General features: G+C 43.6%; 1 protein-coding gene across 6 annotated transcripts in view; it reads right to left on the minus strand.

Annotated features, from left to right (window-relative positions):
* RGS6 (regulator of G protein signaling 6) overlaps positions 1 to 17,478 on the minus strand; it is a 536,396-nt gene that overhangs the window by 402,474 nt on the left and 116,444 nt on the right. The window contains exon 1 of one of the 6 annotated variants that reach the window (XM_056545772.1): positions 6,989 to 7,248. The exons of 3 other annotated variants lie outside the window; for them this stretch is intronic. The gene's annotated coding sequence lies outside the window, so the exon portion shown is untranslated. Of the gene's footprint in view, positions 1 to 6,601; positions 6,624 to 6,988; positions 7,249 to 17,478 lie in introns of those variants that run through there. 2 more of the 6 variants (XM_056545777.1, XM_056545776.1) reach the window with 2 other exon arrangements.

Here is a 17,478-nt window from a genome sequence, read left to right on the forward strand (position 1 = left end):
CTCCATTCTGCTGCTCACTCATTCTGACATCCAATGCTCAGGAATGGGAGTGTCTGAGGCAAGCACCGAGCCCGCCCTCATTCACCATGTATTCACTTCCTCCCTAAGTCTGCTGTGCACGGTCTCCTTATCCAATCACTGTAGGCTACTATGTAACCCCCTCCTCTCTGGAGGGGTCTGATAGATGGGACAGGAGTGAGCAAAGGAGTGCTCTCACTTCCTGGACTTTGTCCCAGCCTGTGCTTCAGCTAGGACAAATATGATGCTGCAGCCAGACAGGATTATGTTCTGGATGCTAAGGAGAACTCTAGTGGTCTTTCTTTTATAAGCCATTATGTCTATAAAAGGATATAAGTAAGGTTAATATTTTTGCCAAGATGTATAACATATAATATGTCTTTGAATCTGACAGTGTGCATTTGAGGGCTTCTGGGCACCTAGAGCAAAATGTATTCTAGGGCCTTCCGCCTGCCATGTGCCATGTATAAAACAAGAGTTTTCTCATATGGCAGAGTTGTTTTTTTGGGCCCCCTCAGACATCCTGGCCCAGGTGCCACTGCTACCTCTGCATCCCCTCAAGTTACATTCCCAGCTCCTTGGCAAAGGGATGACAAAACACTAGACCTGTACAAGAACTGTCCACTAAGGGTACGTTCAGACATGTGGATTTTCACAGCGTATTTCGCTGCGGATCCGCCGATGAAGGACCTCCTATATGCTGCCTTTATATGTGCCTGCTATGAGCAGACACACTGCGATGTGCAAGTCGCCGCGCGCATGCGCAGTATACTCACACATCGCGGCAGCTCTCGGCCAAGCTCATTGAGCAGGGGAAGCGGCTGAGATGTGTGAGAGTACACCATGCGTGCACGGCGACTCTCACATGGCAGTGTGTCTGCTCGGAGCGGCGTATTGCCGCTCCGAGCAGGCACATTTAACCCCTGGAGGTTTTTCCGTTTTTGCATTTTCGTTTTTTGCTCCTTGCCTTTAAAAAATCATAACTCTTTCAAATTTACACCTAAAAATCCATATGATGGCTAATTTTTTGCGCCACCAATTCTACTTTGTAATGACGTCAGTCATTTTGCCCAAAAATCTATGGTGAAGCGGGAAAAAAAATCATTGTGCGACAAAATTGAAAAAAAAAACGCTGTTTTGTAACTTTTGGGGGCTTCCGTTTCTACGTAGTACATTTGTCGGTAAAAATGACACCTGATATGTATTCTGTAGGTCCATACAATTAAAATGATACCCTACTTATATAGGTTTGATTTTGTCGGACTTCTGGAAAAAATCATAACTACATGCAGGAAAATTAATACGTTTAAAATTGTCATCTTCTGACCCCTATAACTTTTTTATTTTTCCGTGTATGGGGCGGTATGAGGGCTCATTTTTTGCGCCGTGATCTGAAGTTTTTAACGGTACCATTTTTGCATTGATAGGACTTATTGATCACTTTTTATTCATTTTTAAATGATATAAAAAGTGACCAAAAATGCACTATTTTGGACTTTGGAATTTTTTTGCGCGCACGCCATTGACCGAGCGGTTTAATTAATGATATATTTTTATAATTCGGACATTTCCGCACGCGGTGATACCACATATGTTTATTTTTATTTTTATTTACACTGTGTTTTTTTTTTTATTGGAAAAGGGGGGTGATTCAAACTTTTAATAGGGGAGGAGTTAAATGATCTTTATTCACTTTTTTTTTCCACTTTTTTTTTGCAGTGTTATAGGTCCCATAGGGACCTATAACACTGCACACACTGATCTTCTATGTTGATCACTGGTTTCTCATAAGAAACCAGTGATCAACGATTCTGCCGGATGACTGCTCATGCCTGGACCTCAGGCACTGAGCAGTCATTCGGCGATCGGACAGCGAGGAGGCAGGAAGGGGCCCTCCCGCTGTCCTGTCAGCTGTTCGGGATGCCGCAATTAGCCGCGGCTATCCCGAACAGCCCGACTGAGCTAGCCGGGAACTTTCACTTTCACTTTTAGCCGCGCGGCTCAGCTTTGAGCGCGCGGCTAAAGGGTTAATATCGCGCGGCGCCGCGATCGGCGCTGCGCGCTATTAGAGGCGGGTCCCGGCTTCACTATGACGCCGGGCCCGCCATGATATGACGCGGGGTTACTGTGTAACCTCGCGTTATATCGGAAGAGCAGGACCAAGGACGTACCGGTACGTCCTTGGTCCTTAAGGGGTTAAGGGCACCATACAGAGGTCCTTCAGTGGTGGATCTGCAGCATAAAATACACTGTAAATCCGTACGTGTGAACGTACCCTTAGACTAGATTTCTATGGATTAAAGGAGAACTCCGGTGGATAGGGGGATAAGTAACTGATAGCCGGGGTTTGACTGCCGGTACCGACACCCGTATTCTCCTGTCCGGCAACCTGGCTCTCTTCATGCATGGCGCTATCTACTGTCGAGCGCTGTATCTCTGGCATTCCCACAGAGATACATGAAGGGGTGTGTCGGCCACAGCTTCGTGCCATGGTCAACAGTTACCGTTGCACGGAGCAAAGTTTGCTCCGTGCACTGATAGAGCCAGGGTGCCAGGCAGGAGATTGCAGGGGGTCCCAGCAGTCGGGATCCTGTGGATAGGGAATAAGTTCTTATGTACCGTAGTTCCCATTCAACTCAGAAGCAATGGCAATGCATCTGATAGATGGATCTTAATTTGAGAACAAAACAAGTGGGTCCACCCATAAACCTTTACAATGCTGAAAAAATATTTTGGAGCCATTGAGATTTTGGTCCAGAAGAACTTGACATCCTTGGACAGAAACTGGCCTTATCAGTATTGCCTGTTCTTGGTTTCCTCTGGAATACTGACTTCTCAGTACTGGAAAGACTATACTAATGATCTTGTGTCTGCATGGAAGACAAAGAAAATCCTTGCTGTCAAGAGTCAAAATCTAATGAAAAAACTTTGCAGAAGAAGGAGGCGTTATCAGCATATAGATCATGCAATATTGTTCCTAGAGGCAATGGTTTTGTAATGAGATTTTTTCAATAAATAAATGTGTATGTGAAATTTGGATGTCAATATCAATTTTTCCTTGTACTTTCTGTAGAAGAAGAAAGAAAAACATCCAATAGTGTGAACCATAGTCTGTCGTATTAAAGTGTCCTTTAAAGGGTACCTTTCATCAAAAATGTTTGATATATTATAGATTAATGAATGCAGAATAACTTTCCAATAGCATGTTATTAAAAAATATGCTTCTTTCTATTTAATTTTCCACTTTGAAAAAATGACCACTAGGGGTCTCCCTACCAGTCCTTTTTTTTTTTTATAGATTTCAGACTCATGCAGGAGTCCTAAATCTCAGACTGTATCCGAAACACAGACAAACTCACCTGCTCACTGCCAGGGAACAATGTTGCGCTTGTCTGTGTCCCGGATGCAGTCTGAGATTTAGGACTCCTGCATGAGTCTGAAGTCTATAAAAAAGGACTGGTAGGGAGACCCCTAGTGGTCATTTTTTCAAAGTGGAAAATTAAATAGAAAGAAGCATATTTTTTAATAACATGCTATTGGAAAGTTATTCTGCATACATTAATCTATAATATATCAAAAGTTTTTTTGATGAAAGGTACTCTTTAAGAAGTGTGTTACATAAGTTACACATACTAAGGCCACTTACTAATACCTGGTAAATGAATTATGTTGTTGCGCTACTGTAGACTCCCTATACCAGTGTTTCACAACCAGGGTGCCTCCAGCTATTGCAAATCTTTACTCCCAGCATGCCCGGACAGCCAAAGTCTGTCCGGGCATGCTGGGAGTTGTAGTTTTACAACAGCTTGAAGCACGCTGATTGGAAAACACTGGACCTACAGTGGCCAGAATAAGAAATGCCACTGGTCATGTGATCTTTCTTTCATTGGTTGCAACTCCCATTGAATGAAACGACACCGGTCATGTGATTTTCCCTCTGCTGTAATTGAGCAGGTGGTAGAGATAAATCAGCAGAGGTAGGAGCAAAGTGTGGCGGGTCAGTGCAAACATTTAAAAAAAAAAAACACACACAAGAGGCAGATCTGTTTCTCTCTCAGTGAGGAGCATGTGTCGTCCTTCGGTAGAAGTGCTTTTCATTAATTTCTATGGGCGCACCGATGATGCCCGAGTGCTGTAATCGGGTCTTTTCGGCACTCGCATAGAAATGAATGGAGCACATGCACATGCTACTCACTGAAAGTGGGGCCCTGTTCTGTAGATGCCTTGTAGATAGGGGATAAGTTAGTTGTGGCTGGAGTTCTTCCTTAAAGGGGTTATCCAGGAAAAAAAACTTGCTCCAGAAAGTTAAACAGATTTGTAAATTCCTTCTAATTAAAAATCTTAATCCTTTTAGTACTTTTTAGCTGCTGAAGTTTAGTTGTTCTTTTCTGTCTAAGTGCTCTCTGACGACACGTGTCTCGGGAACTGTCCAAAGTAGAAGCAAATCTCCATAGCAAACCTATTCTACTCTGTGCAGTTCCTGAGACAAGCAGAGGTGTCAGCAGAGAGCACTGTTGCCAGACAGAAAAGAACAACTCAACTTCAGCATCTGATAATTATTGGAAGGATTAAGATTTTTTAATAGAAGTCATTTATAAATCTGTTTAACTTTCTGGAGCCAGTTGAGATATATATATATATATATATATATATATATATATATATATATATACTGTATATATATATATATATATATATATATATATATATATAAAGTTTTTTTTCCTGGAATACACCCTTAAGCCTCTTCAAAGGGGTCTTTTTTGTTAATAGACCTCCAATATCTGATTGATAGGGTGCTGACAACAGCACATCTGCCTTGGTCTGTATTTACTAATAGGTGCCTGTGGGTTATTGCTTTCACCACTTTCTTTCTATAGTGGCGATATCCACTATGTATCTGCAAAAAAAAAAATCTGCATGTAATGGATGCATTGTTTGCTGTGTATTTGAAACAGATCTGCATTAAAAAATTCTGACGCATTTGGAATCACCCTAATGGGGTATATTCAGTCTAAGTGACTAGAATAGAACAAGCTGCAAATACGGCCCTGCCCTAGCAGATCAACAAACTGCAAGAGCCGTGGCACCTGGATGCACAGTGAATGGAGTTGGAAGCATACAGCTCCATCATATGTTGTGTGAATGGGAGCTGAGATGCAGTAACCCAGCCCAGCCACTACATGATGTACGGAGCAGTCTGCTTTTAGACTCTGTTCTGTAGGTGCCAGGTGGCTCTGGTAGTCAGCGGATTGGTGTGGTTTCTGGGTGTTAGCACCCCATCAATTAAATATTAAGGGCCTACCTTATGGATAGGCCATCAATAGGATATTCTTTTTAACTACAAAAAAAATTAAAAAAATTATTTAGCTAAAGTAAGTTCAACGAGATAATCTCTAATAGAAGAAAATGTAACCTCTGATGTGACCTCAAATCAAGACACTTAAAAAAAGAAGCCAACAAGAATGATAAACTGAATACAATCCAGAAATAAACACAAGGTTTTAATATGAAATAGGATAACAAATCAAACTGACTAGACAACTCATTTAAATATTAAAACATCAATATCCGCCTTATACTGTAAAAATAACAAATAGTTAAAAACACAAATAAAATCCAAGAACTACAGAAGAGCATTTGGAATAAAGTACATTTAAATGTATCCATCTATACAAACCATCCATAAATATTGGAATACATTATAGTATTATGACTTTTAGTAATGCGTTATACTCATCTAAAAAAAAATACATTAATCCTAATCCAAACACACATAGATAAATATATTAACTTTACTACCGAACAGCTATAATAATCTTCCATTTCAAGGACACAACTCAAATTTAAAACAGGTCAACCACAGAATATAGAGCATGAGCTAGAGAATCCATCATCGTCCTCTGTCATCTAAATGGTTCTGCCCAAACCCAGCATGTTACATCCGGACTATGGATTACAATATAGTCATGCAACAATAACAAGTACAATCCAACACAAATATGCAAACAACATCAGGCGCGGTATCATAAATGTAAAGCTACCAATGGACCGCTAACAGCACTTTTAGCAACCAAACTCAAACCATTGATAATAAAGAGTTGGTGACTGACAACATGTAGCTATAGTATTTTCACACAGGTTGCCAATCTTTAATGGTAAGTGGCAAAAAAAAAAAAAAAAAAAAAAAAAAGAAGGTAACAAGATCATGTAAACATGCACTTAAGACCTGGTAATTGTTTATAACTACCCAAGTATAAAGTGCAATGGACAACGCATATTTAACCCATCTGAACACATACCTAATGCTGATTTAAGAAATATCTTTAAGTGCAATACATTCAGCAGGTTGGAATAAGTCACAATAAGTCTGCAAACACTGTAAAAGGAGACTTCCCATCATCACCTCTTTCATTATTGTAATAGAATCTCTATAGACGGCTTACTACACCCCCCCCCATTCTCAGCAATGATCTCTATCCCCATCCTCAGAATGAATTCATGAAGCTATGAGAATGGTGATACAATGTAATCTGGCATCTGACACACATGAGCAGAGTATGTAGGGGTATTGTATACTTACAGGGTGATACTATAGATGAAGGGGCAATGTATAATTCCATGGGGATACTAAAGATTAACACAACCTATGATTTCAGGCTGAATCACAAAATGCATCAATGGCAGACAGTGTGATCACTCCCCCCACAAGACAAAGCAGCAGTGCCATACCCCAACACTACACAAATTCCAACACAAGCAGCACCCCCTCCTGGCATCTCTGTGGCTGCCATGGTATCTATGATTTGGTTGTATCTGTGCTTAGTGTTGTTGATGGAGAGAGGTGGTGTACAGAGATCCATGATGGCAGGGATATACATGATCACCACTGTGCTTCAGCCAGGAAGGCATACCATATGATGGAGCTGTGATCCTGGGGTGTGATACATTGTAACCCAGCTGGGATTACCTTAGCAACCAGAGAATCCGCTTCTTCTCCTCCTCCTCCTCCTCCAGCTGCTTCCTCTGCTTCCTCTCTTTTCTCTATCACAGGCTGATGGAAGCTCGGTGCATGGTTCCACTGACACTTGGGGGGCAGCCCCAATACCTGCTCAGTCCAAGGAGGGTGGTGGGAAGGTAGCCTGAGGGTCCCCCGGAGACAGGTCCATCCCTATGCGTGCACAAGAGCTGCTGAGGATGGATGGGAATAAACAGGACAAGCTGCTTCCCACCTCCTCCTCCTCCTCCTCCGTTTAGAAGGATGCTGCAGTAGCTGGAGCGCCCTCTGTTGGATAAACTTGGTAGCGACCTATACTATAACAGGCTGCTTCTTCATACAGTGGTCCCTCAAGTTACAATATTAATTGGTTCTGGGACGACCATTGTATGTTGAAACCATTGTATGTTGAGACCAGAACTCTATGGAAACCTGGTAATTGGTTCTAAAGGTACCAAAATGTCATCCAAAAATAGGAAAAAGTGAGAATTGAAGAAAACGTCCTTGCATATAAAAGTAAGAAAGATCTGCTAGGAGCTGTAAATCACTGTCTATGTCAGTGTTTCCCAAGCAGGGAGCCTCCAGCTGTTGCAAAACTACAACTCCCAGCATGCCCGGACAGCCAAAGGCTGTCCGGGCATGCTGCGAGTTGTAGTTTTGTAACAGCTGGGGGCACCCTGCTTGGGAAATTGGGAAACACTGGTCTATGTAGAGGACAGGAGCTTCTTCAGGGTCCTGTACAGTACACACAATGTCCTAAAAAAGTAATGGAGTCGCCCTCACCTGGTGTCCAAAGGAGCAGCTAACCCTGGTACAGGTAAAGTGTACAGAACATGTAATACCTCCCTGTACTGTAGAAGGCGCTATCAGATACCAGTCAGTGCATACACTTCAGTAATACAGGTGTTTTACCAGTGAATGTCCATTCTGATTGGTCAGATCTTCCGGCCATTGACACGTTTCACAGATCTGGACTGTCTGTAGCATTGTACGTTGAGTCTGGTTTCAACTTACGATGGTCCAGAAAAGACCATTGTATGTTGAAACTATTGTATGTTGAGGCCATTGTAAGTTGAGGGATCACTGTATAAGATATGTTATAAATTCAGTTTGATTCAATATTTATTCATACATAAGAAATGCACTACTAAGAAAAAAGAGTGATTCATACAATAGATAAAAGGGCACCCAGGTTAAACATCATATTAGAAACACCTACCAAAAACATTCAGAGGAGAATTTATCAATTGGCGTGCATCTGCAAAATTGCGTGTGCTGTGTATTTTTATTTTGCGTGCTGAATTGCATCGAAATTATCTTCTAATTTTATGCTGGTTTTATGTTGTCTGAGCTGGCTTCATCATTTTTCTTCTTGTGTACTTCCAGGGGGTATGGTAAGCAGATGCACTTGCTGGTGCACTGAAATTATTTTTGCACAAATGTAATCCAGTGACCAGCTGGCATAGGAATGCGTGTGAGCTTTTTTTTTTTTTTTGCAGGGGTCTTCTGTCATGTGTGTAACTTTATAAAGTGACATGGACAACATAATACATACCGGTAGCAACGTAGCAACTGGAAAAACCAAACACTTGCACAGCAGGTTTTGCATTGTGCAAAAACGTGCAAAATCGTGTGGACCGAAGTGTTTCTTCAGACCATTCATATATATCACAAAAACTTATTTTTCACACCTTGACTAATGTCCAAACAGACTACAATCGCCCCAAAATTACATTTAGGTGCTGTTTTCAATGTGGTTTTCCTAAGGCTTTGCTTAAAACTCCCACTGATTTTAAAGAGAATCTGACAACTATTCACCTGCACTAAACCCAATAAAGTGACACCCGACCTACGATGGCCCCAACATACGATCCTTTCAACATACGATGGCCTCTCAGAGGCCATCGCATGTTGAAGGCAGCATCAACATACGATGCTTTTGTATGTCGGGGCCATCGCATAAACGGCTATCCGGCAGTGCAGACTGCTTCAGCTGCCACCGGATAGCCATTTACGGTGCCCCGTGTGGTCCGCTGACGATCACTTACCTGTCCTCCGGGTTCCGGCACATCCTCTTCGGGATCACCTGCATCTTCGGCGCTCCCCATCATCATCATGACGTCGCTGCGCACGCCGTCCAGTCATCCAATAGGAGCGGCGTGCGTAGCGACGTGATGGCGGTGACGGAGAGCGAGGATGCCGGGGAAGCAGAGGCCTTGCTGGAGCATCAGGGACACCCCGGGGACGCAGCGACAGCGATGGAAGGCGACATCCAGGGCAGTGGTGACGAGCGGTGACGGTCCGGAGCGGCGGGGACACGTGAGTATAACCTCTAATACCAGTGGTCTTCAACCTGCGGATCTCCAGATGTTGCAAAACTACAACTCCCAGCATGCCCGGACAGCCGCTGGCTGTCCGGGCATGTTGGGTGTTGTAGTTTTGCAACATCTGGAGGTCCGCAGGTTGTAGACCACTGTTCTATACTTTACTTTGCACGGATCCCTCAACATACGATGGTTTCAACAAACGATGGTCCATTTGGAACGGATTACCATCGTATGTTGAGGGACCACTGTATAATGGGTTAGGGTAGGGTCACATATAAGGAATTCGCAGCATATTTCACGCTGCGTACACACCGGTGACCTGAACCATTTTATGCCTCCAGCTGTTGCCACCCCTCCTTCCCCCGCCCCTGGCCTGCTCACAGCGGCAATCTGCCGCTACAAGCAGCCACACAAAGGTCACCGAGTCCACTCTGACATCATGGTGCACTCAGACATTGCAGCTGCTCTGCGATGTCACAGTGGACTCGGCGACTCGCAGACCCCCTGTGTGCTGCTCGTAGTGGCGGATTGCTGCTGCGAGCAAGGCAAGGGTGGGCAAGGCGGAGGAAGGGGGGTGGCAACAGCTGGAGGCACAAAATGGGTTGGGTCACCAGCAGACCCGTAGCGTGAAATACGCTGCAGATCCGTTACGTGTGACTCTACCCTTATAGTGTGGGTGAATAGCTGTAAAATAAAGGGTCACTTACATTTTTATGTGCTGTAGGTCCGATGTTCTGCCTGTTACAACTACATTTTAATTGCGCTTCAGGGCGCATTGGAGGCGTGGAGCTGGCTTGCTTAGCAACCCCTGCCTCTTCGATATTCTGCCCCAGCCTGCCCCCCTTCTGTGACGTGAGGGGCGGGGGGGTTGGAGGGATGAGTCCTCTATTCCCTGTTACACCCAGCCCTCATAGGTGTTGCTGACTAACAGCAGAGGGAGCACCCACGTGACAGCGTGACATTCTTACTTCGCAATGCAGTGCTGCTTTCTGGAGTAGGACAGGGGGAGTCTAAGTGGGGGGATAGAGGGGTCTGTAAGGGGTAGACTGGGGAGGCGGTCTGGAGCAGGACAGAGGAGTCAGAGAAGGACAAAGGGATCTGGGGAGGAAACAGGAGTCTGTAAAGGGTGGACAGAGAAGTCTGTGGGCAGGGGAAAAGGGGGAAGAGGACAGAGGAAACTGGAGGAGGACGTTAGTCTGAGTGTGACAGTATGATATTATTTTCATGTGTATAGTGTGTGGTAGTACTATATTCAGGGGTACAGTGTGTGGTAGTATGTTCAGGGGTACAGTGTGTGAAAGTATTATATACAGAAGTACAGTGAGTGGCAGTATTATAATTAGAGGCACAGTGTGTGGAAGTATTAAATTCAGGGACACAGTGTGTGGCAGTAATTATATTCAGAGGCACAGTGTGTCACAGTACTGTATTCAGGAGCACAGTGTGTGGCAGTATTATATTTAAAGGGGTTATCCACCATAAGGTGATTTTAGTACAAACCTGGCAGGCAGTAATGGACATGCTTAGGAAGGATCTGCGTTAAATGGCTATGTCATGAGATTACCATAGCACTGTGGCTAGTTTTTTGTGAACTTGTATTTCCTGTTTGACTTTTCTTTTTTTGACTACAAATCCCACAATTCCATCTTCCTCCCTCCCACACATCAGCCACCCCACCCATTGAAACAAAAGACCTGTGGTTTTCAATCAGGGTGCCTACAGCTGTTGCATTAGTTGCAGATGATCTCTCTCTCCCACCAAGCGATCGCTCCACCCATTGAAGCAGACAGGCTCCCTGTCATCAGCTGACTAGTGAGTCAGGTCTCGGCCGCATTGCAAGCTGGGAAAAATCCGAGACAACAGTCATTTTGTATGCTGTTAAAAATAAATAGTGGGGGGACAATCACAGAAGAATTGTGAGAAAACCGTCACACACAGGTACAGACACTATATTATGAACTACACTAACTTTACAGCCCCTGTAGCATAGTCAAATAAAAAAAATCCTGGAATACCCCTTTAAGAGCAGAGGTGTAGCTTGTAGCTTCTGGGCCCCAATGCAAAATTTGCAACAGAGCCCCATATGGCAATTAGAATACTGTTCTTTTATGAGGCAAATGTGCTTTGGGGCCCCCTTAGGCACCAGGGCCCAGGTACGACTGCTACCTCTATAGCTACGCCCCTGTTTAGGAGCACAGTGTGTGGAGCTGTCGTTTTTGGGACAGCAGTGTAAGCTACAATGCGGAACTTGTTTTGGTAAAGAGGATAAAGCTATGTTGCAGAGGTGAAGAGCTCAAGATGTCCAAGCATCAAACCCTACATATGAGAGAAATAAGTCATGATGGTCAGGACCAAATTAAGGGTATAAGAAACAAATACACAGACATCTGTGAGTCACTGTCATTATATATTCTGCCTGTGTCCAATCATCGCCGTTTTCACTTGTAAGGTCTGTAGCAATGATTGGTGAAACAAGAACTGGGGATCTTATGCCTGGCACTCCTGCTGATCAGCTGACACTATGCGCCAGAGCCGCAGTGCCCACAACACACACACTGAACAGAGTTGGAAGACAACTTTATACTTTGTAAAGTCACTGTACTGGGTTACTGAGGCTCATCTACCATTCACTTCAATGGCTGCAGATTAGGGAGAGTTATATAATATGTGGTTCAGCATACCATCATTTTTATCTGTCTGGTTGCGTATAAATCTCTGAAAAAATGTGTATACATGCCCGATTACATTTGGGCCCAATAACTTAGGGGGATCATTTAGACATAAGAAGCAGAAATTGATTACTGGAGACAATAGAAAGGAATGGGAATAATTGAATGTGTCCCTGGTCTAAGTTTTGTTATGAAGCCCCATATTGTGCATTATTACTTCTGACATGATTATGTGTCTTGTAAATGTCAGAGTACAATCTGACCTATTGTGTGTGTGTTATTCTTGCGATATAATATCATGATGTACATTTTGCCTATAGTGTAATATCACTGTTTATATAATTCCTGCTCTATTGCAGCATCATGGGGGAGATTTAGCTAGACCTGTGCTGAAGAAAAGTTGCCCAGTTGCCTATAGCAACCAATCAGATAGCTTCTTTAATTTTTTAAAGGGAATCTCTAAAATGAAAATTTCGAAATCTCCTCCTATGTCTGTACCGTAACATATAGCAACTGAGCATTACCAATGTACTGCACATTTACTGTGCACATTATCTCACTATTTTAACATCACATCCCTGTGTGCATTGTTCTTGTCCTGTGATATCTGAATTTTGTTGATCTAGATGGAGTCTTGCCTTTTTTCTTTTCAACCTTATTAACTATGTATAAAATGTTGATATTATCCTTGTAATGTAACATCACAGTGAACACTATCCCTGTGCAGAAACATCACTGTGGGCTTTATTCTGGTACATTGACATCAATAAGAACATTATCCTTGCACTGTGACATCACTGTGAGCATTATCCCTGTGCTAGGACATAACTGTGAGCAGTATCCCAGTACTGTGATAACACTGATTGCTGTGAGCATTATTTCTGCACAGTCACATCACCGTGAGCAGATGATGCCAATGACAAGCAGGGCTATTGTAGATTTTGTCATTCAAATGGAGTGTGGCAATCATAGCTTGAGTGTCAAATTATAGAAATATAGAAACAAAGAATATATGTCGGCAGATAAGAACCATTCAGCCCATCTCGTCTGCCCGATATACTGTATATTATCAAAAGTTCTTGGCCCTATCTTATACAGTGATCCCTCAACTTACAATGGCCTCAACATACAATAGTTTCAACATACAATGGTCTTTTCTGGACCATTGTAAGTTGAAACCAGACTCAACATACAATGTTATGGACAGTCCAGATCTGTGAAATATGTCAATGGCTGGAAGAACCGACCAATCAAAATGGGCATTAACTGGTAAATACCCTGTATTATTGAAGTGTATGCACTGAATTCCTGTCTTGTATCGCCCCCTACGGTACAGGGAGGTATAACATGTTCTGTACACTTTACCTGTACCAGGGTTACCTGCTCCTTTGGACACCAGGTGGGGGCGGCTCCATGTTACTTTTTTAGGAAGAAGCTCCTGTCCCGAAGAAGCTCCTGTCCTCTACATAGACCAGTGTTTACCTCTTGTCCTGGTAAATTATTCAACCCTCTACATCAGTGTTTCCCAATCAGGGTGCCTTCAGCTGTTGCAAAACTACAACTCCCAGCATGCCCGAGAGTTGTAGTTTTGCAACAGCTGGAGGCTCCCTGCTTGGGAAACATTGACATAGACAGTGATTTACAGCTCCCAGCAGATCTTTCTTACTTTTATATGTAAGGATTTGCTTTATCTGTATTAGTTATCTACTTATTTTTCTTTAATCCTCACTTTTTCCTATTTTTGGATGACATTTTGGTGCCTTTAGAACCGATTACCAGGTTTCCATAGAGTTCTGGTCTCAACATACAATGGTTTCAACATACAATGGTCGTCCTGGAACCGATTGAACCGATTAATATTGTAACTTGAGGGACCACTGTATGTAGGATAGCCTTATGCCTATCCCATCCATGCCTAATGAGCATCCAGTATAAAAAACGTATGCCTAGCGCCCTGGCTCTGTGCATGAATAAAGTGTGTCAACCACCATTTCATCGTTTGTCTATCTCCAGCTCTCCCATAGAGATACATGGAGGGGACGTGTTGACAACTGCTTCTTGCCGTGGTTGACTTCATTCATGCAGATCTGACACTTAAGTTTCTTTTATACTGAAAAGTAATACTTCCTGATATTACTGCATAAACATTTGCTTCCCTAATTTAAAACATGTCCCCTTGTGGTATTTTTTTTTTTATATCCTCTCCTTGTTTACTGTGTAAATTTTTTTTAAGTATTTAAAAGTTTCTATCATATCCCCCCTGTCTCGTCTTTCTTCCAAGCTATACATGTTAAGATCCTTTAACCCCTTAAGAACAAATTCCATTTTGACCTTAAGGACCAGGGTGTTTTTTGCAAATCTGACCCGTGTCACTTTATACAATAATATGTAGGATTGGTTTTTCGTGACATATTCTACTATGATAGTGGTAAATTGTCGTCGATGCTTGCATCATTTCTTTGTGAAAAATACCAAAATGTCATGAAAAATTTGAAAATTTAGCATTTTTCTAACTTGGAAATGCCTTCAAAAATTTAGAGTAAGCAAATACCACATATGTGGATGTAAAGTGCTCTGCTGGCGCACTACAAGGCTCAGAAGGGAAGGAGCGACAATGGGATTTTAGAGAGTGAATCTTGCTATAATGGTTTTAGGGTGGCATGTCGCATTTAGGAAGCCCCATGGTGCGAGAACGGCAGAAACCCCCCACATGGCACACTATTTGGGAAACTACACCCCTAAAGGAATGTAACAAGGGGCACAGTAAGCCTTAAGGACAGGTGCTTGAAGAAAGTGGGACATAAAAATGAAAAACATTTTTGTTTTCACTAAAATGCTGGGAATACCCCAAATTTTTTATTTTAACAAGGGGTAATAGATGAAAAAGGCCCCCAAAATTTGTAACCCCATTTCTTATGAGTATGTAAATACCCCATACGTGGATATAAAGTGCCCTGTGGGCACCCTATAAGCCTCAGAAGAGAAGGAGCTAAATTTTGCTTTAAGAGAGGGGATTTTGCTGAAATGGTTTTTGGGGGCATGTCACATTTAGGAAGCCCCCATGGTGCCAGAATAGCAAAAAAAAATAACACATGGCACACTATTTGGAAAACTACACCCCTCAAGGAACATACCAAGGGATACAGTGAGCCTTAACCCCTTGTTAGGATCCGGGTACTGTGAGGATACTGGTGGTGGATCCTCTGTGTCAGTGGGGTGATGACGTGGGCCGTACCAGGGGAACGGAGTCTAAGGGGTTACTGGTATTCACCAGAGCCCGCCGCAAAGCGGGATGGACTTGCTGCGGCAGGTAACCCCCAGGTCGTTCCACCCGATAGCGACTCAACCCCGACTGACTGCTGAGATAGGCGCGGTACAGGGGATTAGGCAAAAGCAAGGTCGGGCGTAGCAGAAGGTCAGGGCAGGCAGCAAGGATCGTAGTCAGGGGCAACGGCAGGAGGTCTGGAACACTGGCTTGGGACATACAAGGAACGCTTTCACTGGCACAATGGCAACAAGATCCGGCAATGCTGGGAAGGGGAAGTGAGGTTATATGAGCAGGGAGCAGGTGGAAGCTAATTAGACTGATTGGGCCAGGCACCAACCATTGGTGCACTGGAGCTTTAAATCTTAGAGAGCTGGCGCGCGCACACCCTAAGGAGCGGAGCCGCGCGCGCCAGGACGTGACAGCCGGGGACCGGGACAAGTAAGTGGATTGGGATACGATCCGCGAGCGGGCGCGTCCCGCTATGCGAATCGCATCCCCGTTGGCAGTGTCAGTGCAGCGCTCCCGGTCAGCGGGTCTGACCGGGGCGCTGCAGAGAGGGGAACGCCGCGAGTGCTCCGGGGAGGAGCAGGGACACGGAGCGCTCGGCGTAACAATACCCCCCCCCCTTAGGTCTCCCCCTCTTTTTGTCTGCTTGTCGCTTCACATGAGACGAGGCCATTGGGAGCGATTCTTGAGTTTCTTTCTGGAAGACAGAGAAGTCCTGGGTAAGTTCATCAATGGCAGACAGTCCAGAAGAAGTGGGAATGGGGAGGGGGGGCAGAGGGTGAAGCTTGCCACGGGGCAGAGTGTTACCAGGAAGGGGGCTATGAGGAGGCAATATCTCTGCTTGTTTTTTGCAAAAAACATCAGCATAGTCCTGATAGGGCTAATTTTTTGCGCCGTGATCTGAAGTTTTTAGCGGTACCATTTTTGTTCTGATCAGACTCTTTGATCACTTTTTATTCACTTTTTTGTGGTATAAAAAGTGATCAAAAATGCGCTATTTTGGACTTTGGAATTTTTTGCGCGTATGCCATTGAATGTACGGTTTAAAAAGCGGTATATTTTTATAATTTGGACATTTCCGCACGTGGTGATACCACATATGTTTATTTTTATTTTTATTTAGACTGTTTTTTATTCTATTCTTGGAAATGCTGGGTGATTCAAACTTTTATTAGGGGAAGGGATAATTCAAAGGGTTAATGATTTTTTTTACACTTTTCTTTTGCAATCTTATAGCCCCCATAGGGGGCTATAACATTGCATTAACTGATCTTTAACAATGATTGATGCATCTCCATAGGAATGGATCAATCAGTGTTTTTGGCGATTGAATGCTCAAGCCTGGATCTCAGGCTTGAAGCATTCATTCGGCGATCGGACAGCGCAGGAGAAGGTAAGAAGACCTTTATAATGAAGATTTTATAATGGGGTCATTTATGGGGTATTTCTAATATGAAGGTCCCTCAAATCCACTTCAAAACTGAACTGGCCCCTGAAAAATTTCGATTTTGAAAATTTAGTGAAAAATTGGAAAATTGCTGCTATACTTTGAAGCCCTCTGATGTCTTCCAAACATGTCAACTTTATGTTGCCAACATAAAGGAGACATATTATATATGTGAATCAATATATTATTTATTTGGGATGTCCATTTTCCTTATAAGCAGAGAGCTTCAAAGTAAAAAAAAATGCAAAATTTCCAATTTTTTCATAAAATTTGGGAATTTTTCACCAAGTATGGACAAAATTTTACCACTAACATAAAGTAGAATATGTCACGAAAAAACAATATCGGAATCAGAATGAAAGGTAAAAGCATCCCAGAGTTATTAATGCTTAAAGGGGTACTCCGGTGCTTAGACATCTTATCCCCTATCCAAAGGATAGGGGATAAGATGCCTGATCGCGGGAGTCCCGCCGCTGGGGACCCCCATGATCTTGCACGCAGCACCCCGTTTGTAATCAGTCTGATTACCGGCGACAACAGGGCCGACGGCGTGTGACGTCACTCCTCCGCCTCCGTGTAACGTCACGCTCCGCCCCTCAATGCAAGCCTACGGGAGGGGGCGTGAAAGCTGTCATGCCCCCTCCCATAGACTTGCATTGAGGGGCGGAGCGTGAGGTCACACGGGGGCGGAGGCTTGACGTCACGCGCCACTGGCCCCGTGATCGACAATAATCAGACCCGGAGCG

Source organism: Hyla sarda, chromosome 11, assembly GCF_029499605.1.
Source record: "Hyla sarda isolate aHylSar1 chromosome 11, aHylSar1.hap1, whole genome shotgun sequence".
Taxonomy (NCBI): domain Eukaryota; kingdom Metazoa; phylum Chordata; class Amphibia; order Anura; family Hylidae; genus Hyla; species Hyla sarda.